The 8,422-nt window shown below is 39.1% G+C and overlaps 1 pseudogene; it reads right to left on the minus strand.

Moving 5' to 3' along the window:
* Positions 1–7,884: 7,884 nt before the first annotated feature.
* Positions 7,885–8,213, minus strand: LOC122890493 (annotated as a pseudogene).
* Positions 8,214–8,422: the final 209 nt, after the last annotated feature.

An 8,422-nucleotide genomic window follows, 5' to 3' on the forward strand; every position in this document is an offset into this window, starting at 1 on the left:
GATCTGTGCTTTGATTTGTTGTTGTTGTTTTGGGTTTTGTTGTTGTTGTTGTCATTTTTCTCTCCCAGGTTTAGTGAGAAATAACTGGCAAATAACTCTGCATAAGGTCAAGGTATACAGGTAATTATTTGATGCACATGTATATTATGAAATGACTGCCATCATAACATTAGTGAACACAAGATTTGAGCTTTTGAATGCATTTACAGTCAGATTTGCTTTAAATTTATTTGGATTAACATATATGTCTCACTTATTGATACACCAATCAATGCATCCTTATTAAAAGACAATCTACTCAGTACAGTACAGTATAGAGTAACTGTGAAGTCTAAAACTATATAAGTAAAAAATGAATAAATAACAAACAAGATCCTTGTTCGAGCCCAGCCTCAGTCGTAACAAAGGCTGTTACCATTTGGACTCAACCCCGGAGGTGAAGTCAGCCACTGGTTATGAGCTCAGCCACCAGGCATGAAACACGGCACATTTAATGAGGAAACAGGCTGGGAGGGCGGAGGGGCACAGCTAATGGAGGATTTAAGAGAAGGTCATTTACAAGAGAGTCTCAGTTAAAGAGATGAAAGCAGCAATGTCAAGTTAGGCAGGAATCAGAGCTGAAGACAGAGCAGGTAATCACAGGAAGAATGAGACAGAATGTGGAGCCATCCTGAATTCCGTGATAGAAACAACCAGCCGTTCAGGAACTTAATCCACCAAAACTAATTAAGGAAAACAGCAGAGCATGTTGAGGTCACTAGCTCTTTAGTACCCGACATGTTCCAGTAATTTACCTGAAATGGGAAGACCTGATGTCACACTGGTTATGACAATACAAGAGCCCCCCAGGGACAAGGAATCCTGTAGGCCCTGGAAGTCCCAGCACACCTGCTGAAATCAGAAAGCAGGCCACCTGGTACAAACGTACCCACAACGGTCACACCTTCAGTGGAGTGATTCCTGACAGACACTCATACAATTTTAAATTAAGAGGAAAAAAGAATCAGATGACATTAATTGTAATAATATTTTTATTTAATTATAGCTCCAAAAAGTATCACTTAAACACATAATTAAATCACTATATCACTAAAACATTAGATATTTTACTGTTTTTTTATACTAAGTCTTAAAATGCTGGGTGCATTTACATTTATGGCCTGTGTCATTTGAACTAGTTGCATTGCAAGTGTTTGCTAGCTAATGTGGGTTGTAGCTACCACACTGGACAGTGCAGAGTTGAACTATCTTCAAATATGCCTATTATAGCCTTTAAATGATAGATAAATAAAAATTAAAAATAAGGGCAACTATCACTTGGAAATCACATTACAATCTAAGGAATGCTTTCACCATTTATTGCCTAGAATTCAAAACAATAACCAATGGGGTCGGTATGCCAAATATTATTATTATCTACCTCTAACTGGCAGATTAGGGAACTTTAAACTTAAGATCTTCATAAGACCTTAAGATCTTCACAATCCTAGTAATAAATTTGAATCCAAGTCTTCTTCTATCCAGAAGTTAGGGTACCTCAGAGACATTAAATGAATTGCCAAAGGCTAGCAGCATGTCAGTTGCAGAATATGAAATCTGGGCCATTTACTCCCAAACCAGTGCTCTCACCACTGCAACAACACTGCAGATGCCCTCATACTTATAGATACAATTCTCAAGACTCATTTTCCCTGCAGTTGGTCTGCAAGTCAATACTAATCACATTACTAAATCTTATGTTCTTACTTGAACTACTGACCAGGGCCTCTTCAAAAGAGAGATAGAATTCTTCAGCCCTCCCTCTCCATTTATATGACAAAATTGTCTCAGGAGTGTTTTAAAGGTTTTTTGTTTGTTTGTTTTTTTCACGGCAGGAGCAGAAACCTGCAATTTAGAGAAGAAGCATTTGAAACAAATTGCTAAAAGTATCCTTTTAAATAGTGAAATGAAGTGTGCCTAGGTGGTTCGGTCGGTTAAGGGTCTGTCTTCAGCTCAGGTCATGATCTCAGGGTCCTGGCATTGAGCTCCACGGGCTCCCTGCTCAGTGAGGAGCCTGCTTCTCCCTCTCCTCCCTGTTCCTGCTCTCTCTCACTATTTCTGTCAAATTAAAATAAAAACCTTAAAAAAAATAGTGAAATGCACAAACCTAAGCATAATGCGATTTTGTACCACATTTTGTGATTGTGTGATTGCATCACATTATGTGATGTGCAAAACACATAATGTGTTTTGCAAAACAATCATTGACAAAGTATCCTTCTATAACTTTATATTTAAATACATGTAACATGTTTTGTAGGTCTTTATAATTATAATATATACAGAAGAAAAATGCAGGAGAAGACAAAGCAGATGGTTACTTTGGGGCTAGGAGAACTGTATAGTAATAGGTGAAGATAAGGAGGGAAGGGAAAGGCAAATAAAAAATAACAAAGTGGGAAGCCTGGGTGGCTCAGTGGGTTACGTCTCTGCCTTTGGCTCAGGTCATGATCTCAGAGTCCTGGAATCAAGTCCCACATCAGGCTCTCTGTTCAGCAGGGAGCCTGCTTCCCCCCCACCCTACCTGCCTCTCTGCCTACCTGTGATCTCTGCCAAATAAATAAATAAAATCTTTTAAAAAAAAGACAAAAAATTTATAATAATAACAAAGGGGAAAAAACTGCATCTACAATATGACCCTGTTTAAGTAAAATGTAATATTGTGTGTACATATATATACTCTATGTGCATATAAGTGTATATATTTTGTGTTTAATATTATATAAATACACAAATGTTACATTTTTAAATGATCTCTTTACAGTCATGTCATGTGAATAGTTCATAGCTAAACACTGAAACAGAAGTGAAGAAATACTTAGAAACAGGTTCCAGGACACTATTGCTTTCTAAAAATGCAAATTGATGTAATTTGCAATTATACACACCACCAACAACAAAAACAATTAAAAAAGAACCAGACTTCCTAAACCACAAGGCTGATCTTCTCCAATAGGAATTCTGGGAGGGGGGACAGCTCAGTTAACCATCTGTCTTTGGCTCAGGTCATGATCTCAGGGTCCTGGGATCGAGTCCCACATTGGGCAGGAGTATGCTTCTCCCTCGGCCTGCAGCTCCCCCCACTTGCTGTATATTTCTGACAAATAAATAAAATCTTAAAAAAGAAAAAAAAAAGAATTCTGGGAGGAAACTGGTCTGGATGGTGAATAAATCATGTAATTTCTCCAGCCTATATCTGTTATGACACATTTGCTGCTCATTTCCTAGACATAGATTACTGCTTATATCTAAAATCTCTAAATTCTCAAATGTAAAATAAATATCAAAAGCCTGTTAAATTTGAGGAAGAGGCAGCAAAAAAGAAAATAAAATAAGCAGCCAAAAAAAAAAAAAAACCAACCAAACAAACAAACAAACCCAGACAGAAGGGGGCACCTAGGCTCTTGGCTTTGGCTCAGTTGGTGATCTTGAGGTTCTGGAATGGAGTCCTCTCTGGGTCTCTGCCACTCATTGAGAAGTCTGCTTGAGGATCCTCTCTCTGCCTCTGCCCTCCACCTGCTCACCCACCTCCCTCTCTCATTAAAAATTAAATCTTTTTAAAAACCCCAGAAAGATGTGGTATGCATATTTTGATTAAGCAAATAATTTCCTTTAATAAAAAGTTAAATTGACCATTAATTCTGTGTATTTTAAGTGATGTAATGAGAGTTCCTATATTTATGTTGAACAAATTAGTTTTCCAAATGTAAAGGTCGTCATTTCAACAGCTGGATTTTCTGACTTTTCTCAATTACCAGAACAACACATGCGGAAAATAAGAAATAATAAAATCCCATTATTGTAATGTTACAACGTATCACAGGAAAAGCAAGAAAGAAGTATCTTGGGAAAGTCAATAAATAGCTTAATTAAATATTACAGTTGTGTTACTGTGTAGGCAATATATTTTTTATTTTTTATTGTTTCAGTGTTTTTTTTTATTATGTTGTTTGGAAATGGGAAAATATCTCTAAAGACAGTTTATTTTCCAAAGATTTTACTCAACGATTGCCAAATAATTAAACCTACAGTGCTATAAGCTCATCCAAACGTTCTTAAAGGTGGAGAGCCCCACTATCTGCCCTACACACCATTTGGAATCAGAATGGCTCTTTGGGAATCATGATGACCACATGCTGCTAGGCTGCCCTCTTCATCAGGCAGGTAGATGACTCCATGGGTCACAAAGGACCTGATACGCTTAACACAATCAATCAACAGTTTGGGAGTATGCTCACATTGTAATACACATGCACTGAGTTTTTCATATAAACAGAACTCTAAAGGAAATTTACTGAAAACATATGTCAATATTTAGTGATAGGAATATTATTCTCTTAGAGCAGTAAGCAAACATGTTTCTCTTAAGTCAAGTATTGTTTTTGGTTTTGATTTTGGTTTTAGGATTTCTTTGCTTTATTTGAGGGAGAGCAGAGGGAAGGGGCAGAGAGACTTTGAAACAGGCTCCACGTTCAGCATGGGAGTTGATCCCACGACTCTGAGATCACAACCCTGAGATGCACCTGAACCAAAACCAAGAGTCGGAGGCTTAACAAGCTGCATCATCCAGGAGCCCCCTCATAAGTCAAGTTTGGACAGCTCAGGCAATACCCAGTTCAAAAGCCATGGCCACATATGACATGAAACAAACTGGAGTATATTCCTTGTTTAAAAAGGCAAGGAGTTTACAATACTCTAAAGGAGAGAGAGAAAATCCAAATAGTTATAAAATCATGTGATTACAGTAGACTAGGCATTCTGCAACCCTGTATTATCTTAACTGCTCTTTAGTGGGTCTTTATTGCTGGGTCAGAAAAACTGAAGAGAATAATGAATGTGAATTGACTATCAAAAAGGCAGAACCCATTTGAGTTATGGAAAATGTAGGGTATTTAAAGTTACATCCTCAAAGTACCTAAGTGCAATCAGGACGCCCATGAATATGAACTGGACTTAAAAAGCCAGTCACTATCGTACTCTCCATCCCTGTCGTAGTCAGACAAGCATTAGCTAAACCTACCTCTGTTTTCTCTTCCCCCTCTCTCCATGGCTGTGTGTGGCCAACATGTCTCCATGATCTCCTGTGTCCAGTGCCGACCACTGCTTATTTGAATCCAGCTCTCAGGACTCCATCTCCAAATTTGAGACTTGACTTGGCTCAGATGTCCATCCATGGTCTAGTCAGCCATAGTGTGGAGCATAAAGTCATGTGATACAGAAGACTGCCCCTTCTGGGAACTAGAGGAAAGCAGATTCCCTAAGGAAAAGGTGTGTGAGGGGAAGGAATGACTGTCATCCCTACCACAGAGGCATTCATTCTTCACCACCCCACATGTCCTAGTCTTTGCCCTCGTTCTGAGCGCAGCACACCACAGCCTCTGTCAACGATCAGCTCAAAGGTGAACACAGTGGTACCAATCAGCCTTGGCATTGTCTTAGGAGTGTAAGTTATAACATACCTCCATCATAAGACTGTGTTTTAGTTGGGATGTGTGAGGTCACAGAAGGCTCTCTTTTAGGGACGACTGGGTGGCTCAGTGGGTTAAAGCCTCTGCTTTCAGCTCAGGTCATGATCCCAGGGTCCTGGGATTGAACCTCACATCAGGCTCTCTGCTCAGCAGGGAGCCTGCTTCCTCTCTTCCTCTCTCTCTCTCTCTCTGCCTGCCTTTCTGCCTACTTGTGATCTCCGTCTGTCAAATAAAAAAAATTTTTTTTAAGAAAGAAGGCTTTCTTTTAGACTACTGGTAGGAAATTCTTACCATATCCCCTATAATCATCTCAGTGGGAAATCAAGTATCCCACATTCTCAGCAGCCTTCCTAAAAGAAAAAAGAAAAAAATAAAAAGCTCTGCTACAAGCAGAAAAAATTACACAGTTACCTATACGTAGAATAAAAACAAATAGGTGTGTGTCAATCAGTATATTCTATTCCTATATTCTTTAGTTAGTATACTGCCTCTGAATATCTCTGCCCAGCCACCTGAGGTCAATTTTTCTTCTGTCATTCTGAAGTCTGCACTCCCTCAGGACTCCCAATACTTCTATTCTACATCTGATGTGAGCTGACTTTCTCTTTCCTGTCCTTCTTGATCTCTGCTGTTTTTGACAATTCTGACTGAGGTCTTTTCTAATTTCCAGGTCCTCATACAGATCCTTGAGTTCTCCTTGAGCCACTATTCCTAAGATCCAGAGCCATCTTCCTCCGCTGCATAAACTAATCAGCTTGTTCCCTTATTTACTACAACTACTATTCACTGGCGGCAATAAACACTTTATTACCAGTAGTAACACTGGGAGTAACTAAGCACCTGATCACTGGTCCGGAGAATAACTACAATGGAGAAATTCAGATTTTGTCTTTCATTTATCAGTACCTCTTGTTATAAGGCAATATCACCATAAACGGCTCTGAAAACATTTTGTTATAACAAATGTGAGGGAAGCCTGGGTGGCTTAGTCAGATAAGTGACTGCCTGCAGCTCAGGCCATGATTCTGGAGTCTCATGATAAAGTCCTGCATCAGGCTCCCTGCTCAGCAAGGAGTCTGCCTCTCCTTCCGACCCTCCCTCCTGCCGCCCATGCTCTTTCTCTGTCTCTCAAATAAATAAATAAAATATTTGAAAAACAAATGTGAGCTTCATATTCTACTCTTCCTAAACATACAAGCAACAAAATTCCTTAAACTACTGGACCAAATAAGAGAATAAGAAGACAAAATATCTTTTTTTTTCTAAATAGAGACAATTCAAGAAAAAACATCTGAGATCAAATAATAGGTATGGTATCAAGAAATGGAAACTAAGAAAATAAGTTACTTTCATATGTCAAAGCAATGCTATTATATTTGGCACATCCAATAATTGTGATTTAAAACAGAGCAGAGTCTAATTATTCATAAAGACCATTTATAATGCCTACCTTATGCAGATGCTGTGCAGGACAAATTAAAATTAAAATCATAGCCCTTGGGAACTTGAACGTCTAATTGAGAATTGAATGCATAATAAACAGAAAGGGTCACTCACCACTTTTTTATCCAGAATACATTCTATCATATTTTAACCAGCTAAAAGCATTATGACTTTTTCTCCCTGACTTGATTGATAGCTTAGCTGAGCACAGAATTCCAGATTGGAAATCATTTTTTTTTAAAGATTTTATTTATTTATTTGACAGAGAGAAATCACAAGTAGATGGAGAGGCAGGCAGAGAGAGAGAGAGAGAGAGAGGGAAGCAGGCTCCCTGCTGAGCAGAGAGCCCGATGCAGGACTCAATCCCAGGACCCTGAGATCATGACCTGAGCCGAAGGCAGCGGCTTAACCCACTGAGGCACCCAGGCGCCCTGGAAATCATTTTGATCAGAATTTTTGATATGTCACTCCATTATCTTCTGGTATTCAAGGTGGCTCATGAGAAAATGTGTACAGTTTTGAATCTTGGTCAGTTTTCCTCTTCCTCAGAGACTTTTCTCTTTGTCAACTGTCTGCAATTTCATGATAATATACCACCGTGGGGATCCTTTTCTTATCCTTTGTTCTGTGCTCCCTCAGGGGTCCCTATCAGTCTGTCCATCTGTAACCTTCAGATATGGTATAATTCTTCCCCATTTTTATTCCCTTCTGTGTTTATTCTCTCTGCTTATTCTATTTTCTTGACAGGGGAACTCTAGAACTTACTTTCTGTTGCCTTTAATTAAACTCTAAATAGAGAACATATTCTTCTACGATCATAATACCAAAATGTCAGTGAACAAAATAGATAATTATTTGACAAATGCCTAGTAAAGGATGTCAGCCAAGTTCATCCACGGCGTTGAGCAGCAGCATCTACATGGCCAGGGCGTGGTCAGTGTTTGGGGACGGAAGTAAACATCCGCAATCCGTGCATCCCTTTGATTTCTTCTTTCAGTGCCTGCTTTACTATCTGGGGCTGCTGGACAGTTTTCTTCTCCTTAAACTCTTCTGTCTTGATCTGGACTTCATACATCGCCCCACAAGCCTCCTGAAATGTCGGTGATGTTGGTAGTTGTAGCTCTGGAAAACCTTGAGAATTTGGGTCACTTTGGGCTTCCCCTCAGTTTTCAAGGCAAACATCCACTGGGCACAGCGGAGAAGAGGAAGCCCGTGGATCCCATGGAGCAGCGGTGCTGCGGCAGCCGGGCTCCACACCACCATACCTATCTTTCCTCAACTTTTTCACCTCTTTGGTTGTTTTACTTGTAAAGTTTCCTCAAATATATCTTTCAAAGGGTCTAATGAATGTTTGATTTCCAGTCCCATAGTTTTCATTTTTAGGAATTCTACTTTGTTTATTCAATGTGATTCAACAGTTTTTATTTCTAAGAATTTTAGTTTATTTGATGGCCTTTTTTGTTTCATTTATA

The sequence above is a fragment of the Neovison vison genome, chromosome 11, assembly GCF_020171115.1.
Source record: "Neovison vison isolate M4711 chromosome 11, ASM_NN_V1, whole genome shotgun sequence".
In the NCBI taxonomy this organism is placed as follows: Eukaryota; Metazoa; Chordata; class Mammalia; order Carnivora; family Mustelidae; genus Neogale; species Neogale vison.